At 37.9% G+C, this 16,730-nt stretch overlaps 1 protein-coding gene across 1 annotated transcript in view; it reads left to right on the top strand.

Annotated features, from left to right (window-relative positions):
• The window catches only part of LOC5577498 (xaa-Pro aminopeptidase ApepP), a 36,620-nt gene that overhangs the window by 8,524 nt on the left and 11,366 nt on the right, over nt 1–16,730 (top strand). The gene's annotated exons all lie outside the window — the stretch shown is intronic.

Consider the following 16,730-nt stretch of genomic DNA (forward strand, 5'->3'; position numbering starts at 1 on the left):
GCGGTGTATTTATATAAGAATTGTTAGAAATCATGCACACATCCGAAGATTCTATAATATTTTTACCCATTTTATCAGTTTACCTTTAAGGTGGCCAAAATGCCCCACTTTCTCCTAACCAAAACAATTGGCAATATCGACATTGAAAATTTTGACGTTGATAAAATAATATTATGGCTTTATCAAATTTAATAAAATTTGTTTCCGGAATGATCAACTTCTCCTATCATCCACATCCTAGTTTGTAATATTTATTGTATTTATAGCATAAATACTTCATCTGGACGACAATACCATATCATTAATTTCATTGAATCCATGTCTCGCTTTATCGACTGAAAATAAAACACGTTAAGCTACTTATATAGCGGCAATCGTTCCATGAACCGCTTTAATTAAATGATTGACGGATCATCCGCATTGCCACCGCAGATTCTCAACCGTCTCAACCGTTGTTTGTGGTTAGTCATATAATCGCTCACCAAGTCACCATCATCATCACCGACAATTAAAGTCAAGCTAGAACGAATATCGATTCCGTGATCCGTCATAAAGTCAGGAATGGAATCCATTTCCACTCGGCTGCGCACTAGCAACAACAGTCAGCTTCCAAAGCATCTGGCATCATTTTAGATTCAGCCTTAGAGATTAGCTCGTCGATGCTATCAATAATATCCCAAACACTCGGGTTAGAAATCGAAAGTGCACCCACTCAAGGCAATGGAACGAAGCGTTGTATAATAGGAACGCCTTCTTCGAAAGCACTTGATCTTGTCCAGAAGGGAACTCCATTTCTTTACCTATTAGGGTGAAGGCACCTGCAGTGGAGGTGGCTTTTATAGAAGAGTTCTCTTCAATATGTGGGTCATGCCATACTCAGTGTCAATAAAAAAGTACTCTGATTTAGACTAAATTTAGGTCAAATGTTTATTTAGGCTTTTTGCATGTTTCAAGTAAATGCACATTTGATTAAAATTTGGTCGAAATCCGTGATGACCATTTACACGTGCGGTGGACACTTGGTTTGAAATGAACCTTATGCTAGTTATACAATAAAAAAACGACCCCCTATAGATATTCTATATCTTTGAAGGAATAAAATACGATTATGGGATGGCATCTCTACTTATTGTGCATTTGCCCTACTCCCTAACACCACGCTGATCGACACGCCGAAATAAATATATCAGTATTACGGAAGGCACTCGTAACATTCAAGCAAATAAAAACAATCCAATCAAGCAATTGGTAAACAAACGATCGCTTGAATTAGCTCTCGTACTCTGCTGGTTGAACTTGAACTTGAAGCAAACCTTTTTCAAAGTGTAGGAAACCGATCGACTCTGCCAGGAATTTACCTACGCGACGACGTCGACAACGGTGCTGCGGTGTAGAATCGACCCGCGCCCTTTTCGTCACAGTTTGATATACTATGCGACGACGATCGAGTGTAAGCTAGAGAGCATCCTACGCTCGTCACGGGCTGGCTCTGCAATAGCTTTGCTGATCGCGATCTCGACCTACTACGGGGAAACCGTTGCCAAATTCTAAACCTACGCTGCGCTCTAGATCAATGGAAGAATTTTGATCTTGAAATAAAAAAGCGATCAAACGAAGTTATAGGTTCTGGTATGGGATGCTGGCGTAGATGGTGGGTTTTATGTGATCTTGATCACGATTTGTTGGGGCGTTCACTGATCAAGGAAATTGAGATTAAATATGTGAAATAATCTCGTGTGAGAATTTTCGGGAAGGATTCTTGGCTTTGTGCTTGGGAATCACAAATTATGCAATGCTATTATGATAGAGTTAAATCGGAACTCAAATATTAATAAGGTTATGATACATCGTACGCAACACGTTTTTGTCCCAAACATAAAAATAAATCTGTACAGTATGGCCCATAAAAATGCGAAAATTGTTTAAAAGTAAATGTGTAATATATGTAATTTCTGATAACTGTACTACTTATTTAGGGGAACTTACGTATTGTCGGCAGCCTAAGCAGCTGAACTTTTAAGAGGGCAATTTTACGTAACAATAGAGCACAACAATTAGCAGGAGACAACTGAACTACACTTGAGCACTCTTCATTTATTAATTATTATACACAAAACACTATTTTATTCTCTTGATCTTCTATTTTTCCTCACCAAAGACACGAGGCACTTGTTCTTTTATCGGCAATGCAATTACTATTGTCGGCAATAAAAATGTTCACTTCGGCAATCCAAAACTGCTCAAAAACTAGTTTATGTATTGGTAACTTTTCGTATTTGTTGACAAATCCCGAAATTAAACGTCACTCGTTATGGTCGACTCGTTGAAAGGGCCAATGCAGAAAAATACAGACTACACTGAGAACATAATTGCAGTTATAAATAAAATAGCAGAGAGTCAAATTGAATACACAACGCCACTAAATTTATGCAGACTAAGGCACCGTCCACAAATTATGTAACGCTCAAGGGGGAGGGGGAGTAGGCTCAAACGTTGCGGCTCAAACACTAAATTTATTTTTTCCATGCAAAGACCATTACGGAGGGGGAATGGTTGAAAATTGTACATTTAACGTTATGTCATAAATGGACGCTGCCTAATTTCGTTTCCAATTATTTCATCGAATATTTTTTGTATTCAATCTCACTATGGCAGCATTTCGGCTGTAAAAAATTGCCATGTCATGGTTATAAACTTGCAGCAAGTGCGAATCCAACCTAGAAGTTGGAGCGTGACGTCATGGTTAATTGATCCATAATATTGTGCTCTGCAAGAAAAATCCACGGAACACGATTATCGCATTACTTGAATTTCAGAGTTGCTTTTGAATGGATTACATGACTTCACTGACTGAAGGCCATTTTATATAACTTAAACATTCACCTTCAAGACGCTTGTGCCACCCCTAAATCTTAATATTTTTGGCTCAAACGTTGAGGTTTCTCTTCTATGATTTGAATTCATAAGAGCTCACGAATTTTTGGTTTTGAGAACTTTTGAAAACAAGCCGCACCCTAGTGTCTATGCGCAAAAAATCGCTAGAAGGTTACGCAACATTGGAAATTCTACAGGCTTATTTTACATTTTTTTACGTCCATATTATTCTCAGTGTATGAGAAAATCTGAATTGGCCCTTTGCAAATCAATTCACTTATGATTTGACTCAAATACATCATCCTCTGATTGCCTGTAGAACAACAGGAGTGTTGCCAAAATAGTTAACCTATTGAAAGACGTATATTTTATATGTTTCTCAGTATATTGAAGTTTATGCGCTACAATTTTCAGATAAAGAAAGTATTGAAAGGCTCAATTATTACCAATGCATGTTTTGTTGCCTAATTCCAATGAATTAATTAGTTGTAAATTGTTTCAATGAATTTAAATTGTGAATAAAAACACACACCGCAATTGAATACGGTTTTCTGGCAACATATTCCCGTAATAAAAAGTGATTGCCGAGGAAAGCAAAGTGCATTAATTTTAATTTGTGATTTGAAGCATAAAAATTCAGTATTTTAGAGTGCTTTATAGACAAATCAAAAGTTTAATAGTGCATGAGTGATCGGTGCGTAGCTTTTGTGACAAATTGGTATTGGAGTGGAGAATCGGACCTTTCAAAGTGATGAGTTTTTCTTAAGCTGCTCTTGTGTTGTTTTATTCGGCAGCTCACGAATGACGATAATTTTGTAAGCATTTATTTCATTCAATGATAAAACCCATGTTATATAATATTTTTGTGAAAGATGAGGTTTACATGGAAGATTATAGTTCAAGGAATATGTTGAGTACATTGAAGTTAACTCTTGTACCGTAGATAAATTTAAACAAGGACGATAAGTTAGTGCTGCCGAAAATACCCTCAGAGTGCCGAAGCCATCATTTACCGTATTTATTTATGTATGTAAAACGATTCTGCCATCAAAACATTTATAAGTATGCTCAATTAGGCAACATTACCGAATTGGGTCCTAAAATGTTTAATGAAATCTTGTTTTTATTTAATGACACGAAAGAGCATGTTACTGCAACTATTTTAGCAATTTTTCCCGCTCAAATAACGGCTACATCATATTTAAACTTTAATTTAAAAATTGGGTCCGTAAAAGAACCTTGACACTTTTGATCATGTTTGACGTTCGCTTAATCGACAAAAATACCACAGGGCTTTTAGTTTTAACACTGGGGTTGTTCCTATCTGACATTTTGGAAGGGACACGGAAAGCAAAATACACCCAAAATTTGAGTTTAAGCCAAGGAGTGTGACAAAATCTGAAAAAATGCTTTTTGGACTTAAACAAAAGAAAAAAAAAATAAATTGAGTAAACATGTGTTTTTAGCCTAAACTTAAGCGTTTGGCATTGAAATTGGGACAGGCCTCTAGGACCCTATTACTGGTAAGAATGTTAAATTCTGTTAGGAAATTGCCTACCTTTAGGCGTATTGCGTGGTTCGAGGTGTTTTTAATTTAAAAAAAAACTCAAAAAGTAAATGATTTGTAAGCGTTTCGCCTTCATATTCGGCTTCAGGGGCCATGTTTTAAGTAAGTCATATCAGTTAAATAGAAAAATCGCCTTAACCATTTTTTTGAAACATGTTTCAATCTTTGAAAAAACAAAATACAGTATATAGACACAAACTATGGGTGTCAGTACTTGTTTTTAAAATATAAAATTTGCGATATTTGCATTTTCAAACGAAATATTTAAGAAATATTCAAAAAAATGATCAGTGTCACCCCGGATTACGGTACATGGGAATTAGCGTTGGGCGATTTTGAATCGATGTTCCGAAAATCGATGTTTGCTTTCCGATTAATCGATTTTTTGAATCGATGTTTGGAGCACCTAAAATCGGGGGAATCGATTCTCTTCATTCGATTCATTTTGCTGAAATCGGTAAATATTTCTCAATGAGTTTGTGGAAAAGAAACCATATTTTGAACTAATCTTGAAGTAGTAAATCTGTTTGATTGATTTTCGAAACTGATTTGATTGAAAGATGTTGAAATCGAATGCAAACGCATTTGATCTTCATGTCAAGCTTCAAAAATGTCAATTTTCATCCGATTCGAATCGATTTGAAAACATCGATTCGAAGGATTCGATTAAATCGGTGAATCGATTCGGCAGTTCAGATATGAATCGATTCAGTAACATCGATGTTCTAGACAAATTTGCCCAACGCTAATGGGAATAACTAACTATTTATAATCTTTTCTATCATTAAGAAATTAATAAGGAACAATGGCATTGTTTTGCATTGGAACTAAGTGGTTTTCATCAAATGGTACCCTCATCTCTGGAATCCCGGGTTTCCCGGGACGTTAGCATTTGTAGCTTGAAAATCCCGAAGTATTTCAAATCCCGGGATGGACACTCAATATGCAACTCGTTGCAAAACTCGATTTTTTCAAGACACTCGTATTATTTAATGTACGACTCGTACTGATAAAATCATCATTTTGCAACTTGTGGCGTAAATAACTATTCTTCTACGCTGTGTTATTGCAGCACTTGCCAATATTGTATTATTTATGTTGCTGAAATTTTCATTTTTAAATATGTTGTATATATTTATTATAAATGGAAACTTCTCATAGTACAATTCAACTGACTGACATAATCGGCACTGCCTTTACCGTTTTAGGCAAACAAAAGCCGTGTTCATCGCCAACCTAACATCGGATCAAACAAATTTATGACGGCAGCTCTAAAGGCGTCGGCATCGTCGCCCTACTGACCTCGTTTTGCCTTCCTTCTAGTTCGAACGGAGCAACGGAAAATCTCTGCCATCATCATCCTCCACAGTGACTGACTGATAACCAGTTGCCGACCAAGTAACGCCAACTGAACCGAACAAAGATTTGTTTGAGCTCGGCGTCGAATCAGTGAAAAGTGCTGTTCTGTAAAAGTTTGGAATTTCTAAACATTCTAGGAAAAACTGCAAAAACAAACAGAACTCGCTGTCTTCACGCCGTCGGACGCCGCCGCGTCGATGCATCTAGCTAAACGGGAAGCAGTCAACGGCTAGCCGCTTCCATCCATTAGGGTGTGATTATTTATACAGTGCGAGGAAGTGTTGACCGAAAACATCTGGCGCAAAGCGAGGCCGGAAACGACCTTGAAGCCGAAACTTAGCACGTATGTGATCCAAATAACGGGTGGCGTATTGCATCCAGGCACGAGCGGAATGGTTACGTCGATTGGATGACGGAATATTGATTGGGGTTTCGTTCGGATGGCGGACATAGGCGTATATGAAATGTTTACTTCATGGCGTTTTCTTGTGCCATAGATTTTCTGAGAAGATTACGATTCTACCTTGAAGGATCATGTTTCATAATTGAACTATTTTTCTATTTTTGGAGAACCGTTGGACACTTACGCTTTGGGTTTATTTACAGCATAAATATTATTTTTTTTTCTGGTGTTACATCCCAAGCTAAGAAAAAACATGCTTCTCAGCATATTGTTTTTATGAGCTATTCCACAGATATTAACTGAGGGCTTCCTTTGCTAATTAACATTTTCGTATGTTTCCTCAAATTACTGTTGTTGTCCCTGAAGTCATTATTGAAAGAAATCAAGAATTTCCTTCTAAAGTCTTTGATAGATTCATGCCTAAGTAGTCCTTAGAAGAATTATAATTGCCGGACCAGAAGCGAACACCGTATTTGAAGGGTTGTTGTCTGCCATTCTTACAACGTGGCCCGCACAACGTATCCTTCCACGGCACGGTAGTGAGCAGCTGCATAGAATAATTCGTCATATACTACTAAGGATATGGGAGGAAGAAGAACTGCCTGCTAGGTGGATGGCTTCATTTGCCATCTCTTCTCAATTCGGCGTACAAAATAATGTCCCGTATTCTGTCCAACAGCTGGTTTTTGTGAGGGCCGATCGACGTCGGATAAGGTAACGTACGATTCAGTGAAGAGAAACGAGTTATGGGAAATAATGATGAAACATGATTTTCCGGCGAAGCGGATTAGACGGATTCATGCAATATTGGAAGGATCGTATTCAAGTATACGGGTTGCAGATTAGATTTCGGCATCCTCCGTAACGTTTGACGGATTGAAGCAGGACCATGCACTTTCAAACCGATTGTTCCGACAGACCGTCAATTTCTCCGGCCCATTCAGAAAGGTTTCGCTCTTATACCATCCTTTCCAACTACCTTGTAAGTCTTGAGCTGTTGAACGGCATTCATAACTTGTCTAGAAGTGAGAGCTGGTTGGTTACTATTGTCTAACATTCCGACGAATTAATTTCTTCAACGACTGTTAAAGTCGAAAATCTAATACGTACAAATTCCGCATAACTTGTGATTCCGCCTTAAAAGCTACTGGTAACCGATTATTTATTTGATTTTACATCAATTAACTTGATAAGTCCTCGCAACAATATTTTGACAATTCACTCGATTCATGGCCGCTTCTATCCATCCTGAATTGCGACCTTGTGGGTGAATCTGTCTTGAACGCAATTTCTTCTGAAGTCCATAGTAGGTACGACTTCCACAGATGATGCACCTTCGTATTTTCTGACTAACTTTGTTGTTAGCCGTGAGCAAGGATCCGAGATAGACGGACTCGTCAACCACCTCGAAGGTATCCCCGTCTATCGTGACACTGCTTCCTTTGCGGGTTCTGTCGCGCTCAGTTCCGCTTACTAGCATGTACTTTGTCTTCGACGCATTCACCACCAGTCAGAAGCTTGTTGCTTCGCCTTTCAGGCTGGTTAACAAATCTACCACAATTTCAAATTTTCTGCCAAAAATATCCATGTCGTCCACGTAGCAAACAAGTGCCTCAACTGTCAAGTCCGGCTCTCCGTATGACACTTTCAATATTGAACAGCAGACATGAAAGTCAATCGACCTGTTGTAGTCTTCGGCGAGACTTGAACGAACTGGAGTGTTCGCCCGAGATCTTCACGCAGTTTTGCACACCGTCCATCGTTTGCTTGGTGATAAACGACGGAAGATCCGAACACTGCAGGAAAAGTGGTGAAAAAGGTCACGTTGGCAGGGACTGCCTGAAGACTGTTATGGCAGTCGACAACAGAAACAAAGTGCGACGTTGTGATCATTGCAGAACCGTATCGGGTTTCTCTCGATAACGGCAATTGGGTAGTAGACAGAGCAGAGACGACGGCGATTCAAGTAATGGGCCGATTCCCTATCCAAGAAGTAGTCGAACGCTCATACGAGGGTTTCGTGATCGTTAAAATTAACGGAATCTTCGTGTGTAGCTGTTACGCCTTGTCCGGCCTGTCCAAATATCGAGGAGACACCGGAGCATGTCATATTCGACTGCCCTTGATTCAGGGATATATGAAGAGAGATGATGCCAGAAACCGCAAGCATCCTAAATCCGGATAACATCGTGCAGAACATGTTCCAGCATGAAAGCACCTGGAATGCGGTGAACAGGGGAATAACGGCGATTATGTCGTTGCTGCAAAGGAGATGGCGTCAAGACCAGAGAGCTCCGGGTCGCGATCGGAGTAGGCTAGCTCCACCGTCGGGGACTAGGTCGAGTAGCATCGATCGTCACAAACCAGTTTTGGGTCGTCGGGCGCCAGTGAACCTGAAGTCATGCTCCAACCGGAATCGCTGGACCAACCTCGGCATCCAACTGGTCAACCAGGAGAGCTCGAACAGCCGCAGCGGAGAACGAGTCGTTGTAGAGCAACGAAGTGCACATGAGCGTCTAGTAGAATTTCAACAGGGCCTGACGCGAAGTCAGCCCAAAGGAAGTATGCGTCGTGGCACAGAAAGCTGTCCAAAGCCCCGGCGAGATCTTCAACCGCCAATTGAAATTGCCTGATGTAGTTCCGAGGGGTATCGAGGCACAGGAGCAGTAGGGAACGTTTTTTAGTGGTTAAGCACGTCTAACGTGAGTCCCACACCGTGCCAACACACAACAACTATCCTTGCACAAAGAACCAACGGATGGTACTTAGGATTAGTTGCACCACCTTCAGTGTGTAAGTAACAGAATTCTCATTCCTTGTAACAAGCTATACCGGAGCCGGCTGCATCTGAATATAGGTCAATTTGGGTTATGGAAGAAATGTTTGAGTGTTACAATCTTTGAGGAAGCTGTTGGAGTCCTCTCCACTTCTACGAGAAATCACTGGGAGTTTGGAAGAACGGAAAGGGTTATATCACAGGATTCGTCTAGGTAAACAAAATGCTTAATTACAAGAATACTAGGGATCATCGCTTCACTTTCATTGGTTGTACCTCTCTTCAAACATAATAAAGTCAACAACATTATGAATAAAATAAAATAACAAGTTATCATTCCATATGTACAAAACTTGACTGAAGATTAAATATTACGACACCTTTGATGACGAACTATTCAAAGAATCTGTATGATGCGAATCATACAACATCAATCGAAAAAGTATCTATCAGTATCTAGTCAACTGAGTATCGAACAATTCAAGCATCTTCTGTTTTTATGTAAAATTAAACCAAATATGGTGCTTGTTGCATTAAATGTTTTGCAAAACTTGAAACAAGGTTTATTTTGACAATAATTGACTACTAACCATCAATTGAACAAATATATAATCGTATCCTCTTCACTGTCACGAATAAAATGTGAACCATCATATTTAGTCCATTTAGAACAGTAGCACAAAACGATCTCACCAGTTGATAATTCATTCTAGACTGAGCAACATGGAGCCACTTTCAAATTGTTCAGGTTTACCAATACGCATTTTTGGGCCATAACGAAACAAGTGCAAACAGTGCAAAATGCGCAAAAACGAAACAAAATTTTCAAAATCTTACCCATTAGCCTCTGTGCTGTAACGAAGCACTGTCTTTTTTCGATGAAAGATACAAATTTAATACAAATCTGTAAAGTGAATTTGTGCCGCAATGATAAAATGCGTGTTAAAATATATTTTGAAGACAGGTCCAAAACTTCAAAGTACTCTAGTTATGTTGTCTTTCGATAAAATATTCTCAAACTAAGTGCGAAGATGGTTGACTACTATATCTTTTGAAATCCGAGTGTCAATCATATGGATAGAATTATAAGAAAACAATATACACTTGAATAACAAAGGCATATATATGAGCTCTAATTGAAACTTCATAGAAATAATAGTAAATATGCAAATTACTGTAACTTTTGATTTGGATGCATGGACATGTTTTGAAGGCTTAATGCAAAGCTGATGGTTACATGGGTGGTTCACAAATTGATAATGCTGAACAGTTTTGGAATATATTGAAGCATGTGAATGTCCCTTCCAAATTAACCCAAAACCTTAATATCACAATAACTTTCGATTTCCTCGTTTGAATATTTTGAAATTCGCGGAGAAGATGCTTGAATAGGGGGACACGGGGCAGTATGGACACCCTAAGGAATTTGCCTATTTTGACTGTGAGGACATGAATATTATACTGTTTTTTATGTGCAGTATGCTTTTTAGAGTTCTTAAGCATTTGTTAAACATGGTTGCATAATTGGGAAAAAAATATTTTGTTTTCAAAAATAGGTTTAAAAAAGCTTATATTTGGTAGTCGCCATCAAGCTAGCGGGGCAGTATGGACACCCTAATGTTTATAGGAAAATTGTCCCGCGATCGTTCTCAAAACCTCGAAAAATGAATTTCATATTCAGGAAACCATAGTGACAGGTCACTGTGCCACTGGAAACATGATTAAAATCAATTTACGACATTTTTCGTAGAGATGCTTTCAATATTGCCTCCAGGTTAGTTTTAATCAAGAATTGACGATTTTCAACTGATTTGTGGTTCCGCTTCATAACCATTGCATTGAATGCTAAATATTTTTAGATAATTTTGTATTTGAAGTTATATATTTTCTCTTTGAAGTGTCAGCTCTACTTTGTCACCCGGTGTCCATACTGCCCCAACAGTATTAGAAATTTTTATATAAGTTTTTCAATGTCTTAAAATACCAGAAAAAAATCTACTATATTTTTGAATATAGCATAAATAATTGAAGGTTCAATCATGAGCTACATTATCGGTCAACTTGCAGTCATTTGCCTCTGAAACCTTATTTGGTGAGGTGTGAATGTTATAATTTTCGAACCAAATAAAAACATGCTCAATTTTTCTATTTAAAATCGATGTTTTGAACATTTTTTCTGAAATTTTAGTGGATAATTTACTCCTCCGACAGGCAACTGAAATATTGTTTGCATTTAAAGTGTAAAAGTATTCGCTTATGCAAAGATACAGGGGGTGTCCATTCTGCCCCGGGTGTCCATACTGCCCCCGGTACCCCTACCATATCTTTCGAATGGTAGGTGCCAAATTCTTGGACATTTTTTGCGTTAATAACGGTTTCTGGCGCACCGTGCGTTATTGTTAATTTCATTTTCTTGATGTTTTGGCACGATTATGTTGATGCATACGGCGTAGTGTTGAAAATTTTAGCAGCATTATACCCCTCCAAATAAGCTTCCACTCTGAATTCTGACGTGCACGCTAATGCCGGTATCGAGATCAGTGACGATAAATTTAGCGTGGGAGTGAGTAACCAACTTTTAAACGGAAGCTTCTATACTAGTCGGTATCAACCATAGTATCGAATGCAAATATAAAGATGTATACCTTCAACGACGATCCCGTGGGAGTGGTATTGAAGCAATGTGAAGCTATTTTCCATTAGTAATATTGGTTTGCCACTAAGTGGCGCTATGCGGTATGCAATGTCAATCCGCGGAAATAAGGTTAACTGACAACGGCCCCAATTAGGATGATTTATTACATAATGTGACCAGTTTTGTCAGTCAATGGACGGAAATGTTTGAACTCTCGTTACGACCGATGATATCCGTGGACAAAACAGTCCACGCTCGTGATGAAGGATGTAACCGTTTCGCTATACGCCAATCAAAGCGTTATGATACAAATTTGTGGCACACAGAGATTCGTTGCCATTTGGTGTATGCTGCGGGATGGGATGTTTTCTGGCGCCAGAGATTCTAGTCTCGTAAAACTGTCGACTACATACATAGAGTAAACTGGGGTAAAAGTTTCCTTTCAAGATTTCTAGTTCGATTCACAATAAATGTTTGTAATGTCACGAACTTTTCCAGGAACCTGGATGAAATTTCCAGAACCCCATTCAATGTCGTCGGTGCCAAAAGTGGGGTCATGGTACAAAAAATTGACACATGGATGTTAAATGCATGATTTGTGAAGGTTCTTCTCACGCTAATCTAAAAAAGGAAGATAACAAAACATGTGTATGCACAAATTGCTAGGGAAATCATAGACCAACTTTTGGCTTTGCTTTCAAATTTGAATGGAAATTTTCAAGGAAATTCCTATGCCAATGTTGTCATAGATAATTTCAGTTCCTTCTGTTCAAATTTTCTTCTTACGGATAACCGCTCGAATGGTCGAAATCAAATGGAAATACTCATGCTCTTGTCGCCGCAGGTAAGGGGCTATTCATTAATAATGTTATGGGTTATGGAGCGAAGTTGGGTTTGAGTTTTATACAAAAAAAATACCACAAGGGGTGGAGGGTCAAAAAACCGCCAAAACAGTCTTACGTAATAATTGGACAGCCCCTAACTTCTATTCTGCCTCTTCATCAACAGAAAAACTCAACAGATTTTTCTGTAGTCGAACTTTCGCCCCACCTTACTCTACAGCTTTGGATGTTGACTTTTTCTGCCTTCCAGCTGGGACCGAAAAGCAGTCACCCACCCGTCCACCAAGGTCGACTTGCTTTGGTTCCTACAGAGTGGGTTATCTCTGGAAAATGTCATGACATTTGGCACCGACGGCACAAGCAGGAGGGAGAGATTTCACTTTTCTAGTCTGGAGTTCTGAGACTTGCTGTTGCTTGGATACAACGTGCTGGTTCCACTCTGGCTCTGACCGTTGGTTGGGTTGAGTGCCACGATGGCCCAAATTTAATTCATTGATTTCATCTCGGATATGAGCATGAGCACTCTCTCTTTTCCTTTGATTTGCTTTCCACCAGTAAGATGTATAAGCTTCGTGGGAAACTAGACACGACTTTACTCATGATAGGCGCTGGGAGGGAAAATTAGCATCTTTAATATACAGCAAGCCCCTCCGCAAAGGAGGCATCTATCTGTGGGTGAGTACATTTAGAGAAAACTAATGATCGAATTCCGCCAGTTGAGGACATTTTCAGGTTGGAAATTGCTGCAATCAAAAAAGAAGTAGAAAATTCTTTTTCCAGCAAATTTTTGAAAAAAAAATCTAGTAGAATGCAAACTTGGAAAAACTTTTAGTAGATTTTTTCTAACGATACGTTGGCGGAAGATTCATTAATTGAAATTTCTCTATTCTATTCTAATCTAGAGCTTACACAGTCCATAATGAATAGCATCCTGCACATATCAGCGTTTCTACTGCTATTTTAGTTTTGTTAGTGTTAATAGTTGCAGCATGTCATGGGAAATGGGAATTTGTGTAGCAAGTTGTTGGTGGTTTCGAAGATAATAACTAAATAGATCCGTAGGTCGCTTCTCTTAGGATGGACGACAGTAACATGGTCAAATACGCTCTGATGGGGTAAAACGGCTCGACCCATTGGATCATTCCTAGAACGTTTCAATTTGTGTTCTTTGCCAAACGATGTTAAAATATGTTTACCCAAATGTTACCGCTACAACCCTTAAATAAAAAGTCATTGATTTTTTCTTCAATTTCAATTGGTATTCAACAACAATGGTTTATAAAGGAATAAGCATTTCCATGCCATAGAGCAGGGAGGGCCCAGATAGCCGTAGCGGTAAACGCGCAGCAATTCAGCAAGACCAAGCTGAGGGTCGTGGGTTCGAATCCCACCGGTCGAGGATCATTTCGGGTTGGAAATTTTCTCGACTTCTCAGGGCATAGAGTATCTTCGTACCTGCCACACGATATACGCATGCAAAAATGGTCATTGGCACAGTAAGCTCTCAGTTAATAACTGTGGAAGTGCTCATAAGAACACTAAGCTGAGAAACAGGCTCTGTCCCAGTAGGGACGTAATGCCAGAAAGAAGAAGAAGATGCCATAGAGCAAACTCATGGAGGAGCCTGGTTGCTGACCCTTCGTTCTCCATACTAAATGGCATTCTACCCCATCCATTCGATCATTTTGAATTGCCACCATTCTTCAACCAACTTTTCGACACGATTTAAAACCATAAAAAAGTTCAAACTTAAGGAATATTTTCATGGTAGTAGCTAGCAAATATTGTAAAGTTACGGTTAAGACTTCGAATGGCCTTAAAATGTGGATCTTACTACAAGAAAACAACACAAATCCTTGTAGTGGCATTTTGGACCATTTTACCCTATTCCTAGTATCCGGGCTCTAAAGTCTAGGTGTAAGCGCCTAAGCTTCTGACACGTAGTAAAACAAGATGTAGAAACATCTAGAAAGATATACAAGACCTTATTGATTTCATCCTTTGAATTGTTAACGGCATTAATAGCTAAGATTGTTTTTTTGGAGGGGGCCTGGCAAATTCTTATTTTACAGAAGTAATATCGGTAGGAATAATCACGATTTCACAAATTAAGCATTTTGCGTAGATTTTTATTGATTTTATTTGTTTGTGTCTTACATTGCTGCTGATCAGCGATGTTTGTAAATTTCAATTTTCATTACAGAAAATAAGGACTGTTCATTTTATAAAGTGGACACTTTGTTTATGCTATATCTTTTTTATTTATTGATACAATCGTAATCGGTTTAATGTGTACCGTTGAACTATTATTCTATAATGCTATGAAAATATAAAATCTTAGAAAATGCTTGTGGTTGATGAGCTAAATAGTTTTTCCTAAAACTCATAAGAAAAGCTGTTCGTCAAAGTTTAACATTATTATTCGCAAAACAAAAATCCTAATTTTTATGAACAAATTGTATGTTTGTATTCTTTACTATCCCACTGAAGGTATAGCTTTAAAAAAATCAATTACATTCCACCATTCTCTGACATTAGGTAACTTTAGTGATTTACCCATTTATGGCCAAATTTGCTGATACACCATCCTTTCACTCCCAGCAAAAGAAAAAGTAGAAAGCGTGTTCAAAACTAGTTTGGCTTACTAAAGAAACTATATTTGTACAAACGAGAGCTAAATCGTGCGTTAAACCATAGGCTTAAGTACAAATTCTACTGTATATGGTAGTTTACTAAAAAGTCTCATACTTTTAAAATCGTGTACGCATATTTATCGATCTACAGCAAATTGTAAATGGTTTTCTATAAATATTTCAATTGGTAATCTCAGAATAACATACTATGAAAATAATATGTGGAAAATCAATCGATTTTTTTACAGCAGTGTTGCCAATTTTGATGATTGTCATTGTAATTTGAAAGGTCTTCTAAGAATAAAGCAAATGTGTTTCTAATGTTCTTTAAATGTGACGTGGGACTTAATAAGTAACTCTATGAATTCGTAAGTTATTTTTCATATTAATACTATATTAGTACTTCCATCATCCGTAATGATGATTCTGACAGCACGGCTTGCAAGAAATAATAAAACAGCAAAATTTAAAAATGTTTAACATTAGGCTTTACTAAATTTTATTTTATAACAGTATAAATATAAAGAACAGTTTATTTTTAAAAGAAGGCAAATTTTATTATTAAACCAATAGAAGATTGAACGCCTTAAAGTAGAGTAGATCAATGTTATCGATTGCCGTCCTTATATCAATCGAAAACAAAACATATAAAAAATATAGCTCCAAAGAACAGCCTTTGTATAAAAGAAAGTGACATTTATTTAAATTTTAATTCTACCCCATTACCCCGAATACCATTACCCCGAATTCCAATATCATCAAAAAATGTCGTCAATGTCATCATGTCAAGATAGTTCTAAATTCGGGGAAATATCATTCGGGGTGATGGAATTCGGGGTAATGGTATTCGGGATGATGGCATTCGGGGAAATGGAATTCGGAGTATTGGGGTAGAATCTTAAATGTTAAATCAACAGTGTTTATACCTATTATTATGATCACATCATATTTGGAAAGAACATCCAATGTTTAAAAGGAGGGCAAATTTGTGCTAAATATATCAAAATCTTCAGTGCAAAAATTATTCTACTAGCGCAATTTAAAATAAGAATCAATATTCAAAAGAAGGGTGATTTCTAGATAATTAATGAAATACTATTGGCAATAACTTTCCTAACATGCATTAGTTTATTCAAGAGCATATGATTGTTGATTATATTTTTATTTTCGTATCAATTGACTGCAAAATAAGCCTGATGTCGTCGGTGGGATTTAATAGAAATGTAAAAACGCATGTCATCTTTAGAAATCCTTGGTTTCAGACTCGTTATCGGTATCGAACGAATATACTACGTCAAGAATGGATTCGATATTTGAATATTTATAAATACAAAGCAAGTGTAAAAATTGAAACAGATTCGTAATACATGGCTAAACGTTAACGCAATTAAGATCGTCGTCTGTTAAATGCACCCGGTACGCGTCTAAGTATTCCACGAGGGGTCGTTTTATCCATCCATCCATACAATTTGACTCTGTTGATGAACCCTTCGATGATCATTGTTAAAATTCAAGATTGATTTCTCTGCCATACCATGTCAACTTCACACCCACCATTCTTAGTGATCGGCGTTCCTAAACTTGGCACGGCACGTGCTTTATCAGATCACTTCGCAGCCGTATTCAATGTCCGAACGACGT

This window comes from Aedes aegypti, chromosome 1 (genome assembly GCF_002204515.2).
Source record: "Aedes aegypti strain LVP_AGWG chromosome 1, AaegL5.0 Primary Assembly, whole genome shotgun sequence".
In the NCBI taxonomy this organism is placed as follows: domain Eukaryota; kingdom Metazoa; phylum Arthropoda; class Insecta; order Diptera; family Culicidae; genus Aedes; species Aedes aegypti.